This window comes from Lissotriton helveticus, chromosome 3_1 (genome assembly GCF_964261635.1).
Source record: "Lissotriton helveticus chromosome 3_1, aLisHel1.1, whole genome shotgun sequence".
Taxonomy (NCBI): Eukaryota; Metazoa; Chordata; class Amphibia; order Caudata; family Salamandridae; genus Lissotriton; species Lissotriton helveticus.
Window position 1 is genome coordinate 51,374,948 of NC_136061.1, and position 23,157 is coordinate 51,398,104.

Below are 23,157 nucleotides of genomic sequence, written 5' to 3' on the forward strand. Positions count from 1 at the left end.
ACTTGGTAAGAGTATTCTGCATCATTCAGAAACTCTGTCCATCACCACCCCCCTTTTCCAAAATCGGTTTATCCACACTATGTGTGGGAGGGTATACTCAGACGTGAGTCCCTTGCTCATTGCACCATCAGGATTCAAGCAAGCCGGGCCGAAGAAGTCTGTGATGCCAGAAACCAGTCCCCGGAAGCTTGTTTCCTTCCCAGTATAAGAATTGGCTTGGTAGTTTGGTTTGCCCTGTTCCCATCATGCACTGGGACAGGAACAGACTAATTTGCATATAGCCAGGATCTGAGCTGGGATGGTGCAGTGAGCTAAAAAACGGTGATGGATTAAAACCATGATCTCTTGACTTGGTAAGAGTATTCTGCATCATTCAGAAACTCTGTCCATCACCACCCCCCTTTTCCAAAATCGGTTTTATCCACACTATGTGTGGGAGGGGATACTCAGACGTGAGTCCCTTGCTCATTGCACCATCAGGATTCAAGCAAGCCGGGCCGAAGAAGGCTGTGATGCCAGAAACCGGTCCCCGGAAGCTTGTTTCCTTCCCAGTATAAGAATTGGCTTGGTAGTTTGGTTTGCCCTGTTCCCATCATGCACTGGGACAGGAACAGACTAATTTGCATATAGCCAGGTTCTGAGCTGGGATGGTGCAGTGAGCTAAAAAACGGTGATGGATTAAAACCATGATCTCTTGACTTGGTAAGAGTATTCTGCATCATTTAGAAACTCTGTCCATCACCATCCCCCTTTTCCAAAATCGGTTTTATCCACACTATGTGTGGGAGGGTATACTCAGACGTGAGTCCCTTGCTCATTGCACCATCAGGATTCAAGCAAGCCGGGCCGAAGAAGGCTGTGATGCCAGAAACCGGTCCCCGGAAGCTTGTTTCCTTCCCAGTATAAGAATTGGCTTGGTAGTTTGGTTTGCCCTGTTCCCATCATGCACTGGGACAGGAACAGACTAATTTGCATATAGCCAGGTTCTGAGCTGGGATGGTGCAGTGAGCTAAAAAACGGTGATGGATTAAAACCATGATCTCTTGACTTGGTAAGAGTATTCTGCATCATTCAGAAACTCTGTCCATCACCACCCCCCTTTTCCAAAATCGGTTTTATCCACACTATGTGTGGGAGGGTATACTCAGACGTGAGTCCCTTGCTCATTGCACCATCAGGATTCAAGCAAGCCGGGCCGAAGAAGGCTGTGATGCCAGAAACCGGTCCTCGGAAGCTTGTTTCCTTCCCAGTATAAGAATTGGCTTGGTAGTTTTGTTTGCCCTGTTCCCATCATGCACTGGGACAGGAACAGACTAATTTGCATATAGCCAGGTTCTGAGCTGGGATGGTGCAGTGAGCTAAAAAACGGTGATGGATTAAAACCATGATCTCTTGACTTGGTAAGAGTATTCTGCATCATTCAGAAACTCTGTCCATCACCACCCCCCTTTTCCAAAATCGGTTTTATCCACACTGTGTGTGGGAGGGTATACTCAGACGTGAGTCCCTTGCTCATTGCACCATCAGGATTCAAGCAAGCCGGGCCGAAGAAGGCTGTGATGCCAGAAACCGGTCCCCGGAAGCTTGTTTCCTTCCCAGTATAAGAATTGGCTTGGTAGTTTGGTTTGCCCTGTTCCCATCATGCACTGGGACAGGAACAGACTAATTTGCATATAGCCAGGTTCTGAGCTGGGATGGTGCAGTGAGCTAAAAAACGGTGATGGATTAAAACCATGATCTCTTGACTTGGTAAGAGTATTCTGCATCATTCAGAAACTCTGTCCATCACTACTCCCCTTTTCCAAAATCGGTTTTATCCACACTATGTGTGGGAGGGTATACTCAGACGTGAGTCCCTTGCTCATTGCACCATCAGGATTCAAGCAAGCCTTGCCGAAGGAGGCTGTGATGCCAGAAACCGGTCCCCGGAAGCTTGTTTCCTTCCCAGTATAAGAATTGGCTTGGTAGTTTGGTTTGCCCTGTTCCCATCATGCACTAGGACAGGAACAGACTAATTTGCATATAGCCAGGTTCTGAGCTGGGATTGTGCAGTGAGCTAAAAAACGGAGATGGATTAAAACCATGATCTCTTGACTTGGTAAGAGTATTCTGCATCATTAAGAAACTGTCCATCACCACCCCCCTTTTCCAAAATCGGTTTTATCCACACTATGGGGGTCATTAGGATCGCGGACGGACTCAAGTCCATCCGCGACCCCTGAGGAGGAGGGAACGTCCGCAGGGGCTGCGGCGTTCCCTCCGTGCTGATTAGGATGTGATCGCCAGGGTGGCGGTCACATCCTCTATGTTTAACATTGCGGCGGGTGCAGCTTCAAGCTGCACCCGCCGCAATGTCAAAAATGCATGCATCGCATTTGCGTGCACAAAGCGGCAGGCACCGCGCGGTGCCTGCTGCTTTGTGCACGCAAATGCAGGGGGGTACCATAGGTACCCCCCATGTGCACCCCCCACCCCCCTTCACCCAGGGGGCCCGCAACGGGCCCCCAAAGTGAATGTCCTTTGCTTTTCCATGGCGGAAAAGCCACCATGGAAAAGCATGTATTCACCACCATCATAATATGGCCGACAATGTCTCATAGACACCGCCTGCCATGTTATAGCTTTTTCACCGCGGTCGGTAGGCGACCGCGGCGGAAAAGCGGCGGACGGTCTTCCTGACCCCCCAGCCATCCTAATCTGGCGGGGGGTCTTTGAAGGCTCCGCCGCGGTTTTTCCGCATCCTCCTGGCCCGCGGACACTTCCGCCGGCCCGGAGGATGCGGAAAAACCGCAATCCTAATGAGGCCCTATGTGTGGGAGGGTATACTCAATTGTGAGTCCCTTGCTCATTGCACCATCAGGATTCAAGCAAGCCGGGCCGAAGAAGGCTGTGATGCCAGAAACCGGTCCCCGGAAGCTTGTTTCCTTCCCAGTATAAGAATTGGCTTGGTAGTTTGGTTTGCCCTGTTCCCATCATGCACTGGGACAGGAACAGACTAATTTGCATATAGCCAGGTTCTGAGCTGGGATGGTGAAGTGAGCTAAAAAACGGTGATGGATTAAAACCATGATCTCTTGACTTGGTAAGAGTATTCTGCATCATTCAGAAACTCTGTCCATCACCACCCCCCTTTTCCAAAATCGGTTTATCCACACTATGTGTGGGAGGGTATACTCAGACGTGAGTCCCTTGCTCATTGCACCATCAGGATTCAAGCAAGCCGGGCCGAAGAAGTCTGTGATGCCAGAAACCAGTCCCCGGAAGCTTGTTTCCTTCCCAGTATAAGAATTGGCTTGGTAGTTTGGTTTGCCCTGTTCCCATCATGCACTGGGACAGGAACAGACTAATTTGGATATAGCCAGGTTCTGAGCTGGAATGGTGCAGTGAGCTAAAAAATGGTGATGGATTAAAACCATTCACTCTTGACTTGGTAAGAGTATTCTGCATCAATCAGAAACTCTGTCCATCACCACCCCCCTTTTCCAAAATCGGTTTTATCCACACTATGTGTGGGAGGGGATACTCAGACGTGAGTCCCTTGCTCATTGCACCATCAGGATTCTAGCAAGCCGGGCCGAAGAAGGCTGTGATGCCAGAAACCGGTCCCCGGAAGCTTGTTTCCTTCCCAGTATAAGAATTGGCTTGGTAGTTTGGTTTGCCCTGTTCCCATCATGCACTGGGACAAGAACAGACTAATTTGCATTTAGCCAGGTTCTGAGCTGGGATGGTGCAGTGAGCTAAAAAACGATAATGGATTAAAACCATGATCTCTTGACTTGGTAAGAGTATTCTGCATCATTCAGAAACTCTGTCCATCACCACCCCCCTTTTCCAAAATCGGTTTTATCCACAGTATGGGGCCGATTAGGATGGCGGACGGACTTGCGTCCGTCCGCCATCCCAGAGGTGGAGGGACCGTCCGCATGGGCTGCGGCGGTCCCTCCGTGCAAATTAGGATGTGACCGCCACCCTGGCGGTCACATCCTGGATATTTAACATTGCAGCGGGTGCTGCTTCAAGCAGCACCCGCCGCAATGTTAAAAGTGCATGTTTAACATTTACATGCACAAAGCGACAGGCACCGCGCGGTGCCTGCCGCTTTGTGCATTTAAATACTGGGGGGTACCATAGGTAACCCCCATGTGCACCCCCCACCCGCCTACACCCTGGGGGCCCGCAACGGGCCCCCAAAATCAAAAGTACACATGCTTTTCCACGGCGGAAAAACCGCCGCGGAAAAGCATGTTTACAAATGCATCCTAATTTGACTGGCGGTGTCTGATAGACACTGCCAGCCAAATGAGAGCTTTTCCGCCGCGGTTGTAATCCGACCGCGGGGGAAAAGCAGCGGACAGAAACCAAGACCCACCAGCCATCGTAATGCGGCGGTGGGTCTTTGGTGACTCCGCAGAGGATTTTCCGCCTCCTCCGGGCCGGAGGTGGCTTCCGCCGGCCCGAAGGAGGCGGAAAAACCTCCATCCTAATCGGCCCCTATGTGTGGGAGGGTATACTCAGACGTGAGTCCCTTGCTCTTTGCACCATCAGGATTCAAGCAAGCCGGGCCGAAGAAGGCTGTGATGCCAGAAACCGGTCCCCGGAAGCTTGTTTCCTTCCCAGTATAAGAATTGGCTTGATAGGTTTGTTTGCCCTGTTCCCATCATGCACTGGGACAGGAACAGACTAATTTGCATATAGCCAGGTTCTGAGCTGGGATGGTGCAGTGAGCTAAAAAACGGTGATGGATTAAAACCATGATCTCTTGACTTGGTAAGAGTATTCTGCATCATTCAGAAACTCAGTCCATCACCACCCCCCTTTTCCAAAATCGGTTTTATTCACACTATGTGTGGGAGGGTATACTCAGACGTGAGTCCATTGCTCATTGCACCATCAGGATTCAAGCAAGCCGGGCCGAAGGAGGCTGTGATGCCAGAAACTGGTCCCCAGAAGCTTGTTTCCTTCCCAGTATAAGAATTGGCTTGGTAGTTTGGTTTGCCCTGTTCCCATCATGCACTGGGACAGGAACAGACTAATTTGCATATAGCCAGGTTCTGAGCTGGGATGGTGCAGTGAGCTAAAAAACGGTGATGGATTAAAACCATGATCTCTTGACTTGGTAAGAGTATTCTGCATCATTCAGAAACACTGTCCATCACCACCCACCTTTTCCAAAATCGGTTTTATCCACACTATGTGTGGGAGGGTATACTCAGACGTGAGTCCCTTGCTCATTGCACCATCAGGATTCAAGCAAGCCGGGCCGAAGTAAACTGTGATGCCAGAAACGGGTCCCCGGAAGCTTGTTTCCTTCCCAGTATAAGAATTGGCTTCGTAGTTTGGTTTGCCCTGTTCCCATCATGCACTGGGACAGGAACAGACTAATTTGCATATAGCCAGGTTCTGAGCTGGGATGGTGCAGTGAGCTAAAAAACGGTGATGGATTAAAACCATGATCTCTTGACTTGGTAAGAGTATTCTGCATCATTCAGAAACTCTGTCCATCACCACTCCCCTTTTCCAAAATCGGTTTTATCCATACTATGTGTGGGAGGGTATACTCAGACGTGAGTCCCTTGCTCATTGCACCATCAGGATTCAAGCAAGCCGGGCCGAAGAAGGCTGTGATGCCAGAAACCGGTCCCCGCAAGCTTGTTTCCTTCCCAGAATAAGAATTGGCTTGGTAGTTTGGTTTGCCCTGTTCCCATCATGCACTGGGACAGGAACAGACTAATTTGCATATAGCCAGGTTCTGAGCTGGGATGGTGCAGTGAGCTAAAAAACGGTGATGGATTAAAACCATGATCTCTTGACTTGGTAAGAGTATTCTGCATCATTCAGAAACTCTGTCCATCACCACCCCCCTTTTCCAAAATCGGTTTATCCACACTATGTGTGGGAGGGTATACTCAGACGTGAGTCCCTTGCTCATTGCACCATCAGGATTCAAGCAAGCCGGGCCGAAGAAGGCTGTGATGCCAGAAACCGGTCCCCGGAAGCTTGTTTCCTTCCCAGTATAAGAATTGGCTTGGTAGTTTGGTTTGCCCTGTTCCCATCATGCACTGGGACAGGAACAGACTAATTTGCATATAGCCAGGTTCTGAGCTGGGATGGTGCAGTGAGCTAAAAAACGGTGATGGATTAAAACCATGATCTCTTGACTTGGTAAGAGTATTCTGCATCATTCAGAAACTCTGTCCATCACCATCCCCCTTTTCCAAAATCGGTTTTATGCACACTATGTGTGGGAGGGTATACTCAGACGTGAGTCCCTTGCTCATTGCACCATCAGGATTCAAGCAAGCCGGGCCGAAGAAGGCTGTGATGCCAGAAACCGATCCCCGGAAGCTTGTTTCCTTCCCAGTATAAGAATTGGCTTGGTAGTTTGGTTTGCCCTGTTCCCATCATGCACTGGGACAGGAACAGACTAATTTGCATATAGCCAGGTTCTGAGCTGGGATGGTGCAGTGAGCTAAAAAACGGTGATGGATTAAAACCATGATCTCTTGACTTGGTAAGAGTATTCTGCATCATTCAGAAACTCTGTCCATCACCACCCCCCTTTTCCAAAATCGGTTTCATCCACACTATGTGTGGGAGGGTATACTCAGACGTGAGTCCCTTGCTCATTGCACCATCAGGATTCAAGCAAGCCGGGCCGAAGAAGGCTGTGATGCCAGAAACCGGTCCCCGGAAGCTTGTTTCCTTCCCAGTGTAAGAATTGGCTTGGTAGTTTTGTTTGCCCTGTTCCCATCATGCACTGGGACAGGAACAGACTAATTTGCATATAGCCAGGTTCTGAGCTGGGATGGTGCAGTGAGCTAAAAAACGGTGATGGATTAAAACCATGATCTCTTGACTTGGTAAGAGTATTCTGCATCATTCAGAAACTCTGTCCATCACCACCCCCCTTTTCCAAAATCGGTTTTATCCACACTATGTGTGGGAGGGTATACTCAGACGTGAGTCCCTTGCTCATTGCACCATCAGGATTCAAGCAAGCCGGGCCGAAGAAGGCTGTGATGCCAGAAACCGGTCCCCGGAAGCTTGTTTCCTGCCCAGTATAAGAATTGGCTTGGTAGTTTGGTTTGCCCTGTTCCCATCATGCACTGGGACAGGAACAGACTAATTTGCATATAGCCAGGTTCTGAGCTGGGATGGTGCAGTGAGCTAAAAAACGGTGATGGATTAAATCCATGATCTCTTGACTTGGTAAGAGTATTCTGCATCATTCAGAAACTCTGTCCATCACCACCCCCTTTTCCAAAATCGGTTTTATCCACCCTATGTGTGGGAGGGTATACTCAGACGTGAGTCCCTTGCTCATTGCACCATCAGGATTCAAGCAAGCCGGGCCGAAGAAGGCTATGATGCCAGAAACCTGTCCCCGGAAGCTTGTTTCCTTCCCAGTATAAGAATTGGCTTGGTAGTTTGGTTTGCCCTGTTCCCATCATGCACTGTGACAGGAACAGACTAATTTGCATATAGCCAGGTTCTGAGCTGGGATAGTGCAGTGAGCTAAAAAACGGTGATGGATTAAAACCATGATCTCTTGACTTGGTAAGAGTATTCTGCATCATTCAGAAACTCTGTCCATCACCACTCCCCTTTTCCAAAATCGGTTTTATCCACACTATGTGTGAGAGGGTATACTCAGACGTGAGTCCCTTGCTCATTGCACCATCAGGATTCAAGCAAGCCGGGCCGAAGAAGGCTGTGATGCCAGAAACCGGTCCCCGGAAGCTTGTTTCCTTCCCAGTATAAGAATTGGCTTGGTAGTTTGGTTTGCCCTGTTCCCATCATGCACTGGGACAGGAACAGACTAATTTGCATATAGCCAGGTTCTGAGCTGGGATGGTGCAGTGAGCTAAAAAACGGTGATGGATTAAAACCATGATCTCTTGACTTGGTAAGAGTATTCTGCATCATTCAGAAACTCTGTCCATCACCACCCCCCTTTTCCAAAATCGGTTTTATCCACACTATGTGTGGGAGGGTATACTCAGACGTGAGTCCCTTGCTCATTGCACCATCAGGATTCAAGCAAGCCGGGCCGAAGAAGGCTGTGATGCCAGAAACCCGTCCCCGGAAGCTTGTTTCCTTCCCAGTATAAGAATTGGCTTGGTAGTTTGGTTTGCCCTGTTCCCATCATGCACTGGGACAGGAACAGACTAAATTGCATATAGCCAGGTTCTGAGCTGGGATGGTGCAGTGAGCTAAAAATGGTGATGGATTAAAACCATGATCTCTTGACTTGGTAAGAGTATTCTGCATCATTCAGAAACTCTGTCCATCACCACCCCCCTTTTCCAAAATCGGTTTTATTCACACTATGTGTGGGAGGGTATACTCAGACGTGAGTCCCTTGCTCATTGCACCATCAGGATTCAAGCAAGCCGGGCCGAAGAAGGCTGTGATGCCAGAAACCGGTCCCCGGAAGCTTGTTTCCTTCCCAGTATAAGAATTGGCTTGGTAGTTTGGTTTGCCCTGTTCCCATCATGCACTGGGACAGGAACAGACTAATTTGCATATAGCCAGGTTCTGAGCTGGGATGGTGCAGTGAGCTAAAAAACGGTGATGGATTAAAACCATGATTTCTTGACTTGGTAAGAGTATTCTGCATCATTCAGAAACTCTGTCCATCACCACCCCCCTTTTCCAAAATCGGGGAAAGGTGCACTGACAGAAGTCCAGCTAGAGGCCCCGATGTCTACCTGGGGCCTGTAGGCACTTCACAGGAAGCTGGAATTATCAGAACAGCCTCTAGAGCAGCTTACAAGGCTGTTTTGGACCAAAACAATTCCCTCTGGCGCCTGCACCAGACGTATTTCCGGTGCCATATGCATGCGCGGCTGGGATCTGTCTGACGCACACTAGCACCGTAGTGTCAGATGTCTCCTGCCCAGGGCACAAGTCCTAAAAAAGAAGTGGGGGGACGCTGTCATCGGAAGTGACTTCATGACAGGAATTGACGTCACGAAAGGTGGCTCCGATCCCGTCACAGAGAGGCCAAAGAGTTTAGTCCAGCTGTTTGGCAGGGGGGACGGCGTCCACCCTGTAAAATTAGTGGGGGGGGAGGCCATCCACCCGAGTGGTACCCCGACTCGAGCCCTGCTCCCGCCCATCTGATGCATGCAAAGGGTTAACTGTTCAATTGCCAGGTACAGGGGAGAGCCGCCGCTGAAATGCATCAGCTGGGGCTATCAGTCCCACAATTAGGCAGCTTAAAATACCCTTAATTTCCTGTTTATGAGTAGTAGGTAGCCATCTGTCATCGTGGGCAAATGGAAGACCTAGGTCCTAGAATAAAATAGTGGGAGCTGAAGGTGCAATTAAGTTACCCAGGCATTCTGCAGAGAATTGTACCGGGAGTGAAATTGACCTGATAGAAGAGGTGGTGGGCTTACTTGCCAGGAAGGAACCAGGAGGTCAATTAGGGGAGGGGTTCACTCAGAAGGGCATTAGTTCATATTTTGGTAAATCACAATGCAGTATCCAGGGTCTAGGAAAAAAGATAACTGTATTGGCACCCCTTGTGGAGAAGTGTGGCTCAATGGTTAGAGCGGCAGACCCTGATGCAGAGGTCTAGCCCGGGACCAGGGTTCAACTCCCCGCCTCGGCGGGTCTTGGGCTCAAAATTCCACGGACCTGATAATTCTCGCCTCGGTGCCTATTCCAATCATGGAGTCCCACTCTGCAACTCTGGGCAATAGCTTGCTTAATCTCCACAATGGCTCCCACAACGCTAAGGATGCCTGGCCTCCACCTTGGGGGTGCCCAGGAGTGGACACCTCACAGGGAAAGTCAGGATGGGTTCCACAGCGGTATTCGTACAAGCGCCTTGAGACCCTTACGGGTGAGTAGTGCGCTATACAGGTATCAATTTACAATTTACAATTTTAGTGAGTAGTGTTTTACAAAAGACATTAAACATTCCAGCAGTGCGCTATACAAGTATCAATTTACAATTTTTACCCACGTTTAATCCTAAAGAGTTCACTCCAGGATCTCTGATACAGGTTCCTCTTCTGAACAAAGGCATATCCGCTCGACTCATACAGTTAACATTGAATGTTGGAACAGGTATAAGGTACTAAAAACCATAGAAATGAATAGAATCCCGTAACAGGCGGGATTGAGGCCCGCATGGCCACCGCGAGTAAGGGTGAAGTGGAAATATTGAATAAAATAAAGCAAGTAAGTGGAGGTATTTGTAGTCTGCATGAGTGAATGGGTAGGCTGGCCAAGACGTATAATGAAAAAAAAGACCAGCTATCAGGTATGGTAACAAACATTAGTATCCCCAGTGAAGCTAGCAGAAATTAACAGATTAAAATGGTCAGCAAACAATCCACTTATTGTAGTGCTACTCCATGTAGGGTCAAAATAGATGCTTCACCCAAAGGTAACTACCAAAGAGTGCCACAATCTCCCAGTAAAAATAACATCAGAGGGGAATTGATAGGAGGAAGGTATATACTCAAGAAGAATTGTGCATCTGAAAAGTCAATCCTATCAAGACAGAGAGACTTTGAGTTTTATAGCTACAATAAGCATTTGGATAATACCAAATCCCCAGAGGCCTTATGATATCTTCTTGATAAATGTCCCCAAATTCTCACAAGGCTCCAGTAAATCTCACAATTCAGGTGTGAACAAGGTGATCCATTAAAACAGTAGGCCAGTTTTGACCCCTTACATCACACGAAGTTGTGGATAGGGCAAACGAGGTCGACTCCCTCGGACTACTATCATGGAACCTGACTGGAGTTAGAACAAGGCTCTCTGACCCTGAATGGGGGTGAATATATTGACCAATACCATGCTGTCCTTTTTCAGGTGACCTTGGCAGTGACCCAGTTATTTAGAAGTGGTTTTATTTCATTTTATGTTAATACAGTGCTGACTCCATCAGGAAGAGCTTCAGGTGGCCTTTTAATCTGGTTGAGGTTGTATTTATTCACAAAAGTTAAACTAAACCAAACTAAACCCATTTAATAAGAAATCGCAATGGAGCGCACACCGCTAGCCCCTCCTCCGGATCGCCCCTCGGGAATCTGGTACGTGGAGTTCTTGAGTGGTTCACCCCAGTGGGTGCAAGTAAGTACTTGTAGAACTGATGATCTCTAGACCTGATACATGTCCCGGGTTTTTGGATATCGCCCGAGTCATGGCTCGGGTTTCGGGATAACTTCCCTCATCAGTAGAGAAAATGGTTAGGGGTGGAAGAGAAGGCCGCCAAACAACCGTCAAAGGCCTCGATGCCAGAACCGGCACGCAGGTGCGTCGTCCAGGAGCCCGTCGGCTCAAAGCTCAAGGGAGCCAATTTGTATAAGAAATCGCAATGGAGCGCACACCGCTAGCCCCTCCTCCTGATCGCCCCTCGGGAATCTGGTACATGAAGTTCTTGAGTGGTTCACCCCAGTGGGTGCAAGTAAGTACTTGTAGAACTGATGATCTCTAAACCTATTTAATAGCAAGGACCTGACGCGACCAGAAATAACATAAATTACTGCACATGGTGCTAGACATATTGTCATTGTCAATTTGTATATTAGATAAGTTCCCCCAAATATACAATCTCCAATAGTGGACCATCTTATTGCGATATTGAGTTATTCTAACCAGAGCGCCTTAAAAATTCTTGCAAGAGACTGCAAAGCAAGACTGTTGTTCCCTGGCAAAAGGGAAATACATCAAAATTTAAAAACCTTAGACACATCAACCAGAACAGGAGATCCGGATCAGGGCACACTAAAATTAACCGCGGTAACGGCGCAGTTGCAAGATAAGTCAACAGCAATACCAGATCAGATTCCCCCCATGCCCAACTTTCAGGAGGGGACTACAACCAGCAATATTGATTACTATGGCCATCTCTGTTAGATATGCAAATTGTCCCAAGACTGCCTAGTGATTACCAGGCTCTGAGCATAAAATTCATAATCACTATGTTCACGAGCTCAAACTTGGTATACCCTAACCTTTTATAGCCCAGTTGAGACAGCTAACAACAGGAGAAATGTTTAATGGGTGGAAATAGCATCTAACTCAGCGGATCAGGGGCAAATATATGAAATATTTGTGGACAATTATTCCATATTAGGATCAATAGGTATGGCAAACTTTGATTTTGTTTACGTGCATTGCCAACTAATGGATCAATTAAGGCATCTCTTTGGGAAGGAGGGGGTGCCATCAAAAACATTAAGAACAAACAAAGGGGTCAGAGGGAATTCTTAAAGTCCTCAAAGGATTCAATCCCCCATTCTATATATTCGAAAAACACAGTAGAATCCCAAGGACTAGAAAGAGAATATTGTAGCATATATCTCTTGAAGGCCTATACCAAAAAGTGTATAACTAAGAAAGAGAGCAAAGGTAATACGAACAAGGAGTGAACCTCAGAATCGCTGCAGGATGGCTGGATTCCCATCAATACACAATCATGTGCCCAGTGTCATCATCTGGGATTCTAAACGGTTTTACTCACGTCTCTCTTATCAATCAGAGAGGACAAAGAGAAAAAACGTATCCTTCCATGCAATACTTCTCTCAAGAGGAACAAAGCATGATTTTGTTCAGAAAGGATTGTTTGGGGTAATCTTTATGTGCAGTGCTAATATTTATATGTGAAAAACAGTGATTTTAAAAGGATAAACTAATGAGATAGTTTCTTATTCCAGTAAATATTCAAAATGACCTCTCATAGTTTTCCTAGTAAAAACAGTGTAGGTGTGAAATGGTATTAACTTTTTTCAAGAATAAAAAAGTTCAAGAATGATTACTGCTTAAGCGGTCGGTTGCTGTTCAGGAAAACGATGAAGACCAGGCTGTTCCCTCAAGACTAAAACTTAATTCTCTGTTTCTACAACTTAATTTTCTCCTGATCACACACAGTGCCAAGACGCCACAGCATTCGAGTGCTCTATCCTATCCAATCCTATACTAGCAATGTTATTTGCAATGATAAAAAAGTAGACAAAGGTCGCTGCATGGGGTCATCGCAGTGTTAAATTGTGTTGTAAAGAGTTTTGTGGTAGTTTCTTACTTCATTTACCTTTGTCCTGAAGTAGATACTTTTTGTTGTATGTATGAAGTATTTATGATTTTCCCTTTGTCCTTTGAAAGCTACAAGAGAGTCTTCTGATGTATCTCTCTATCATATCTTTTTCAGTTTCTTGACACTTCTTTTGCTGAGATTGAGATGTTTGGCTTACCAAGGTGTAAAGGGTTTCTACCGTACGGATTTTTTAAAAATTTTAGAGCTACAACATTGTTTAAAATGTTTTTCTTAGATTTACTGAAGTAGTTGGTGAGCTAGATCCACATGTTTCAAGGTATTGTGAGTTGAGGAAATGTGTTTGAACTCTTTTGAAAGTTATTGGAGGGATATAAGTTTTACATTTCTTCTCCAGCTTCTAAGAGTTTGGGTCTTGAGTCTCTTTGCTATTAGTTTCAAGTGTAAGGAAAGAGCAAGATTGTCAGTCTACTCCAGGTCAAAGGGGCCATTTTGTATGATACATTTTGGGTTGAGGACTATTAGATCAATAGCGTAACTTTTCTAATTGGATCAAGCCACGCACATATGTTTTGTAGTGAGTTGATGTTTGAAACTTTTCCATTGGATGTTGCAGTCCCCAGGAAAGATATTTTTAGAGTGTTCATTTTTCTTCAGCACAATAAGCTCTTCAACTTGTTTAGCAAAACATGGTTGAAACCTGGGGGGAGATAAACCTAAAAAAAATGATAGGTGTATAACTGTGAATAACAGTTTATTTCAGCAATGGGTTCTGAGTGACATAGATTTATTTTATTTATTTATTTTATAGGTTTTATATAGCGCTAGCTAGACCTCAGGGTATCAGAGCACTTTACATGATCGTAGAACACCGTATAATCAGGTCGCTTACCAGAAGATGCGAGACATGTTAGATTTTTAGAAACACACACACAAAAATAAACTAAGAAAATTGTTAGGCAATGAGCATAGATTAACCGTAAAGGCAATAAGAACTTAGTAAGATTAAGAGAAAGGAACACCTACTAACCAGCTGAAACAAACCAACAACTGACTAAACAGAGGGCGAGACCTATAAAGAGAGTTATTAACAATGTTCAGAATGCTTAGGTGTTAAAGTATTTGATGAGGAGGAGGAGTTTCAGGTCACTTTTGAAGCAAGAGAAGGAGGGGTTGCATCGTAGTTCTCTAGGTAAAGAGTTCCATATGCTGGGTACATTTCCAGAGAAAGAACGAGTCTGGGTTGATTTCTTTTTAAGTTTGGGAGGTACGAGGAGAAGTGAGTTGAAACTTCTCAACGTTTTGGTTTAAGATAGACAACCAGAGAGAACATTGAGTTGTCAATTTCACTCAGAAGTTGAAAAACACCCCCTTTCGTCACATTTACCCATTTTTTATTCTAGTCTATATATGGCACTTCCATTTCATCCCCCACTTCTGTCATTAGATGCGACGAGGTAAAGGAGTCATGGGGGGAAAGGCTTAATATTGTCTTAATATTGTCTCTCCTGCCCCTGCATTAAACCTAAGATTACTCCCCCCTTCTTCAGTCCGGCGGAGCAGCGTATGGGGTAAGACGGAGGACAACTCATCCCGAGTTTATTGCACAATAGCAATCACCCCCCAGACGTTTCTGAATGCTCATGAAGCAAGCATGCATTGAACATGAGCTATATCGCTGTAGGCACATTATAGCCGGTATTTTTATATACACATATTTTCTTCACTTTTTGGTATCCACACAATTTTGTGACAGAATTAGTGAAACGTGAGTAAGGTGGGGAAGTTGTGCCCCCGTCCTGAAGAAGGAGCCTTTGCTCCGAAACATGTCAACGCACACATGAGGTACTGTCCATTAACACGACAGGTCCAACCTCGCACTTCACTTCTTTTAGTAGTACCGGCCCGGGGTATGAATAAATTTTTTTTCACCAAACCCACGAGCCAGGTATCTTTTTAATCCTTCACTAATATCCCACCACTCACATAAAAATATCCCTATCACATGCATCACACACACCACACATAGTCTTAACTATAAGTGCTCCCGCGTAGTCGTAGGTCGCAGCACGCCGCATCCCGCTAGAGGGGTGCGAAGACCCCAATGATGAAGCATGACACCAAGGGGCCTGTTGTTGTGTGAGGGGTATTTTACGAAACACTAAGTGCTCCCACATCACTGTGAGCAACACTTCCCTAACTCCCCCAGTAGGATTCTTGTTGTTTGTGTAACTATGTCTGTGGAGAAGGAATCCTACTTCTTCACTCTACCGCCCTCTCTTTTTGTTTACTTGCATACTCCCCCCTTCTTGCCATCACTCCCTTCTCCCACCCAAATTTTAACAAGCATTGGCATAGCCAATAGGTCTCGCTTGTAGGACCTTATAAGTATTTAGTTACAAGGATATTGTGCTGCAAAACAAAATACTTATAAGGTCCCACAAGCGAGACCTATTGGCTATGCCAATGCTTGTCTTTTACTGAAGCTAATGTGTAAATAAATGCTTGCCCGTTTTACTACCCCCTGCCCTCTAGGTCCTCTTTTGACTATCACTATGCTAGGGTATGCAGTACTGATCACGTTAGAAAATGCTGCATGATTCACATGTTGGCGTGTAAGAACCGATCGAATGTTGGCAGTGTATGCAGAACTACCGGTGTCCTGTGGAATACAGAATGAATCACAATGTCCGTAACTGATCACATGCTGTTTTGTGAACAACTGATCACGTTGCAGAGAGATAAGTGGAATTTAATTACATTCTGGAATATGCTAAATGAATCACAATATGTATAATCCGTTACGCAGCAGCATAATACGTAACAGAGCAGCATTAATGAACACTTCCTGGTATGACGGCACGACGCTGGCGTGTGGAGACGTGGCCATGTTAACACATGGTTGATTGTTCACTACTATATGAAGAGCTGGTCACATGCTGTGGTAAACAGAATTAATCTGAAGCTCCAGCATGCAGAATGGATATAAAGCGGCAGGGAGAAATGATCGCATGCTGCCACATGGTGAACTGATAACATGCAGCCCTATGTATTCAGAATTGATCACGTGCTGGTGGGGAAGCAAAGCTAATCACACGCTGGGGCCCACAGAATTAATTAAAAGCTGAAGTGTGGAAACGGATCACGTGCCCCTAAGTGCAAGAGAGAACATGTCACAATGTAAATAACCGATCATGATTTGCAGTATGAAGCACAATCGATCACACGCTAGGTATGAAGCAATGGATCACTGTGGTAAACTGAAAGAATCCGCTGATTCTGGTAGAGAAGGTGCTGAGGCAGAAAACAGACATGCGATGTTTGCAAACAGCAAGGACAATACCGTCAAAGGCTCTCTGTGAGGTCTTTGCAAGCTATGGAAGCAAATGGTGGGGGCCTGAAGGAGGAGGGGGTGCGAGGGATGGGGGAAGCTGGCTGGGGAGAGAATGCAGAGCGCACGCTGGGCGAAGCCCTTTGATGTGCTGTGAGCGGCCGGGAATGAATGATTAGGGGAGGAGAAGCGGGAAAGTGAAAGTACGGCCGGCCTGCGGCCGGCCATGAATAATTAGGGGAGGAGAAGCCCTGGCCGTGAATGCGCGTGCATGTTGCTCACGTGGTTCACATGAACTGCAAGAAAACGCCAGCAAAAAGCTGGTGGTTTCATGATGTTTTCGCCGCTTGAATTCTCGCTCCGCTCGATGCGCATGCGCGCATCGATAGGTCGCGAGACCTAAAAATGATACATAGCAACCTGCTACCCTTCCATTCCAACTTTAGCATTACTCACCATTCACCCTCGGAAACAATAAAAAAGACACCTGGGCACTGATGTATATCATAGCAGACAGCCCACTGTTCCACCTTGGGGGCGGAATAAGTTACTCCATCTCCATGACAGAGGGACCGCCTGCCTAATGTATAAATGACCGTCAAGCAGGCAGTCATGTATAAAAGCATTGCCAAGAATGGCCATCACAGTGGTTCCTGTCAGTGCATTTTACTGTGTGCTACGGGGCTGTGTCGGGAAACATCCTTTACAACGCAACTTTTACCACACAGTGCCTTTACGACGCAACTTTTACAACGCAAACCATTACAACGCATTGCGCTGGATGGGCGCTCTAGGATAGGGAATAGGTTTAATGTACTATCCAACACCTTCTCTACTATCCACGGGGACTGGAGTTGGAATAGTAAATTAAACAATTCACTATCCAGCGCCCCAAAGCACTATGCGTGGTAAAGGCATGCGTTGTAAAAACCGCGTTGTAAAGGAATGCGTGGTAAAAGCATGCGTTGTAATGTCATACATTCGGCTGTGTCAGCGGGATGGATTCCTGTAGAACAGAGTATTCTTTTTTTCTTTATAAAAAGAAAATCCCGAAACAGATTAAAAAAAAGTAATGCCCCCCTGCCATGGGAGTCTTCTTTAATGGCAGGGGGGGCATTATTATGATTTTTACCAACAGGTTTTGCCTGTTGGTGATAAACAGTAACAAATGTCTACATGTGCACCCATCTAAATTGGGCGGGCAGACATGTAGCCAGTTATCCGAGGGCACTTGCTCCCAAGGACCTTTAGAGAAATTTGGCCACGGCGGAGGCAGAGTAGTCTCTGCCATGGCAAAACTCAAGGTCAGGCTGCTTGTAGACTGGGCAAGAAGGCCACTATGTGGGCCGGGAGGGAAGTCTGTCACCGCCAACATATATAAATCCGGCCCATAGTATCTTGCCACTCACCTCCACTCTCTACCTTACCCATAACACCCATCAAATAAAAAAATATATTGACGACCTGCCTCCCACCCACACCACCCTCTATCAAACATCCACCCACGCATATATTTAAGTAATATAAATTCTTTTGCTACTTACGAGACGCCCACGGGCATTCGTCCGCGCTTTACAAATCTCAAAAATAAATAAATAAATACTTATCTTTTACATATGGTCCACACACCAACATTTATTAAAAAAACATGGTGTGCTATCACCCACCCACACTACTACACCCGATCCACTTCTACTAAATATATGAAAATAATACAAGGTGTCCTGCCTCCAATCCCCATCACCCTGTATGTCGTCCCCTCCCCTCCCAGCCCACAGCTGTGCTCTTTGTCCTCCATCAAACAGAGGGCACCTAACGGATAGGCTCTCTGTCATGTCAGAATAGCCTGGAATTGGTTTATGGTGGAGCAGCAATGGGGAACAACCTTTTATTTTTCTGCCCTTGCCATGTCATAACAGTGAATAACTTAAAAATTCCGCAAAGCCGCGGATCGCGGAATTTTTGGCATTTCCGCAGAACACGAAATTACCCAAATTCCGCAAATTCTGCGAGCGGAACGGAATTTACCGCCCAGGCCTATGAAAATAACCAGCTTTAGAATTTGGTATCCATACTAGCGGCTCCATTGAGATTCATACAACAGCATTTCTTGCATGCGTTTGTTGTATGGAGGTTGTGAGGGGTTTCAAAGAGCAGTGTAACTGGGATCTTGTAGATGATTGTGGTAATTGGTCATTCTATTTCCAATTTTTTCTGGGCACCCCTTAACTTTCAAACAGGTGGATTCCTCAGGTGGAACGCTACAGATTTTCAAAATAAACAAGGATCTCACAGTCCCCATTTCACTGATAAGTCTTGTTAAAGTTGAGTCAGGATGAAAGGGGGCTACAGTGGAAGAAAAAGCCAAAACAGCCATGTAGCATCTTTACAAGAATACAACTATAATCAGGGCCACTGGAATTATGCGATTGTGTGGCTGCGGCGATTTTTGCATAATTATAGATTTGCCACATTTGCCACATAATCAATCATCAACTGCATAATCTGCAGATTTTTGCAAAAACAAATTGTTTCTAGCTCAAACAGCTCAAAAGCAACTGTGGAGGGTCATATTAAGCTAATTGTACTACATTTTAATTACATTAATATTGAATAATATACTATTATTTACTATTGCCCACATGCATCATTGTTGGTATTTGCGATTCCTAAATTGCGAAAATTGAGGAATCGCAATCTAGAAATCGCAAATACCTATGCATTAAAAATTCGCATATATTTTTGCGATTTCTTATTTTTCCTTATTTGCGATTCCCAATTTTGCGAATCGCAAATAAGGAATCCCTTTACATTGATTCCTATGGGCCTAGAGGCCCATAGGAATCAATGGGAAGGCATACTCATTTTGCGATTCGCAATTAAGGAATCGCAAAATGAGAATGCCATTTCAAGGGTGTAGGGGAGGGTTCAAAGGACCTCCCCCCTACACCTCTGAAATGTATCTTTAAGTTCATTTTTCACACACACATGCCCCAAGGGCATGTGTGTGTGTAAAATAAAATTGTCAAAAAATGCACTTTTGTGCATTCTTGAAAGTTTTCGCAAATTACCATGAAGGTTGACTTCATGGTAATTTACCCCTTCCAATTTGCGAATCCGCAAAAAAAAATTATTAATGCATTGCATTTAAGAAATCACAAATTGCGATTTCTTAAATGCACTCGCAATTTAAGAAATCGCAAAATAATTGCGATTCCTTAAATTGTGAAAAAAAAAATGATGCATCCAAAAAATGAAATTGCATTCGCAAACGGCCGAATTTTGCGATTCGCACCGTTTGCGAATGCAATTCCTTTTGATGCATGTGGGCATATATGTGTAATAAACAAAAATTATTTTTTTAAAAGGAGGTTCGAGCCCCAACCGATGTCCATAAGGACGAGCTGCCCCTGGTTTTGTAGCACTGATTTTGCCATGTCTGAAGCTAGGGGTTGCAAAAACAATGCCAGGGGACACAAGGGGCAAGCCAGGGGCCACAGCTGCCACCACTGGCAACCCCAAAAAGACGTCCATGGACCAGGCAAGAATTTCTTGGCGCACGTGCAACTGACCCAGCAGAAGCAGGCAGCATTTTTTTCCTTTTCCATAAACAAATCAACACAGTGGTAAAACAAATTCTATTGGACAAGGATAATTATGATGTATATAAGAGGTTGTGGCTGATGTAACAAAATAGTTTCAAGTATTTTGAAAAGTATGAGTGCAGATTTTAATGTGTATACCTAAACACAGAGGATAAGTGTAAACATTTGGCAGACTTTCCCAACAGTTTGCAAATTGGAAATTGGAAGTGTATAAGTTGAAAACTTATTCAACAGAAGAACTAATATATCTAGACATGGGAAACATCTTTTACAACGCAACTTTTACCACGCAGTGCCTTTACGACGTAACTTTTACAACGCAAACCATTACAACACATTGCGCTGGGGGGCGCTCTAGGATAGGGAATAGGTTTAATTTACTATCCAACACCTTCCCTACTATCCACGGGGACTGGAGTTGGAATAGTAAATTAAACTATTCACTATCCAGCGCCTCAAAGCACTATGCGTTGTAAAGGCATGCGTGGTAAAAGCATGTGTTGTAATGTCATACATCCTCTAGACATATATCTCAGCTGGTTTCAGTACTACCACCAACTGGATGTGGGCTGGGTCATAAAACAAGCATTTGCAATGCAATAGGTCTCGCAGCATTAAAGTTTGAGTTACTAGCATTGTAAATGACTATGATTTGCATTAAAAAAATAATTATTTGCAATTGGTATATAAACATTGTTTGTGAATGAAGCTGAGCCTGTTCACTACTCCTGTACAGTGCTTTCGCTTATCGTGCACTGTGAGAGGCCCTCGCCGAGGGGTCTCCTGGTGAAAACGTGCACACGGATACATATGTTTACAGAGAATGCAGAGTAAAGAAGGGTACCAAGATACTCCTGCTTCATTGTGACTCACGAAGGAGTTTACACCAAGCTAGGATACTGCCATTATTCAAACTCCACTGGTTTATTTTCCTTGAATCATGTTTACAAGTGGCGTTTGTTTAGGTAAAAACAGCAACATTTAGATTTTGGCACCTGGGAACGAGGGGAAAACACGGCGTTTGTTGTCAAGAGGTGCAGCGCACTAAAAACGTGCATGTTTTTGTTAGGCACGGGGAGATTGAATGATTTGTCCAGAATCACAGGATGATGAGCGTCATTGTCGAGGCTCGAACCCGCTTCCCCAGATTTGAGCTCCACCGCCTTAGCTTGTTAGGCCACATACTCTCCCCAGTGGGCCCTTAACAACCCTGGGCCCTGGTGTCACTGCACTTGCTGTACCATTGATAGCGACGCCACTGTCAGCAAAGCATAAAAACATTCCTCAGAAGAACGTTGTTATTGCACTTTTTATGCCTTTTGGGGATGGTCGTTGGGGAAAAAAATGGTTGCATTAATGGATACAAAGGTACATACTGTGTCAGCCCTGCTCAAGAAACCATCTGCTGTCCCCTTGTTCATGAGGGGGGGAGGGGGGGAGGGAAGTGCCCGTGAGCGGCAGCACTGGGAGAGCCCGGGCCTGGGATGTGGTGTGACGTGTCCGCTGGAGTTGGTCAGACAGCATCTGCAGGACATCACCACCACGGATGTTTACAGACCATCCCTAGAGGAGAGATGTCTGGGCTTAGCCCTGCGCTCTCAAGGGGTGCTCCCCCGCTGACTAGGGGAAGCCATCAGGCCACCTGGCATGATGAACTGGCCTGTCTGCCTGTCCCTGCCTGGCCAAGCTGGGGCTGAGGTCAGCCTGCGAGCCGTAAATCGTCCCAGGAGACAGGAGGGACAACATGGGTGTGGGTATGGGGCCTGGGGCTACCTCTAATGGCCATTCCATTGGAGCTAAGGGTAGAAGGGTAGGCCCCCTGCCAATCTCCCTAAACTTAACACAACTTAAAAGCCGTCCTGGGCCCCCCCTCCACTCACGCCATTCCACAAACCCACTGCTCAGGGCGTCACGCGCTCCCCCGTGTCTAGCCCCATTCTAAGCTTCAATCCCTCCACCCCATACCCCATCTATCTAGCTCACGCCCCTGCTGATAGTGTCAGTGTCATGGACAGGAAGAGTCCAAACAGCGGTCACGTGATGTCAGGCTCCGGTATGAAAGACGAGGGAGAAAGAGAGAACTGTCTTTCCATTCCTTGAGACTTGCACCCTATACTCCTTTTCAAAGTATTCATATAGCCCTGTAAACCGTAGGTAAGGGAACTGACACACAGAGCCATGACCTAATTTGACCAGGATCGCACAATACACCAAGCAGGACACGCATTGACAAAGCCTGTGGGTCTGGCATTGGCTGCTTTTTGGCTTTATCAGTACTAGTTTTGTCGTGTTGTTTTGCTTTAAAAAAAATTGACTGAAAGTAAAAACTTTGGTTTTAGTCTAAAAAAACACACGTGACCCTAGTATTCAGCAGAACTGAAGGGAACTGCTTTGTGTGTGGATGTGATCTTTGTGAAATAACAGAACGCCATCACTCTACTCTGATGTTAGCCAATAGCAGAAGTGGGCTGACCCACTGCCCTTGCTGAACGCTGTTTGGGCGGGAGGAAAATGTGATTGCCACAAGAACATGTGACGAAGGTTGGCTGAAAGCCCACAATAAATATGTGCCAAAACGGACAGTCACTATTTCTGTAAGAACGGGGCAGTGAGATTCAAATGCACTAAAAGAGAATCAGAGGGGGGACGCTACAGTTCGGTTCTGAGTCTCTTCTGAGACAGTGGCGGGAAGTCACGGTGGAAATGCGGAGGCTAAGGTAGGAAAATATTCACGCCGGCGCGAGCAGTCTCCTGTTCATCCACTGCGCAGACACCAAGTCAGAGCGAGAGAGCTCACTCTCGGCCCAGGGCTCTTTTCACACTGGCAATTACGAGGGGAAAACGTCGGGTCTGTTGTGAAGAGGTGCATCACACGAGAAGCACTTTAGCGGAGCCTCAACCTTGCGCAATGCCCAGGGCAGCGTGTTTTTACTGCCAGATGCTGGTCACATTCGAGTTCCACGCAGCTTTCAGCAGACTCCGAAGTCAGTCGCACTGGTGGCAGTAAATACGTAACTGAGCCGTCATTCGCCAAACAAGGTTTGCCTTGCTGAGTGTTCTGTAGAAAATCATGTTGCTCTTTCACGTCTGGGAGCAACATCCGTATCCCACTAGCTGGCTTTCAATCAAGGCAGAGATCTTGCAAGCTTTGGGAGTCTCATGAATGTTTGGAAGGGAGGGGCGAGGTGTTCAGCAGAGAGAGT

General features: G+C 46.1%; 1 protein-coding gene across 1 annotated transcript in view; it reads left to right on the forward strand.

The window, feature by feature from the left end:
- Positions 1 to 23,157, forward strand: part of LOC144824399 (solute carrier family 22 member 7-like) — a 259,657-nt gene that overhangs the window by 225,556 nt on the left and 10,944 nt on the right. The gene's annotated exons all lie outside the window — the stretch shown is intronic.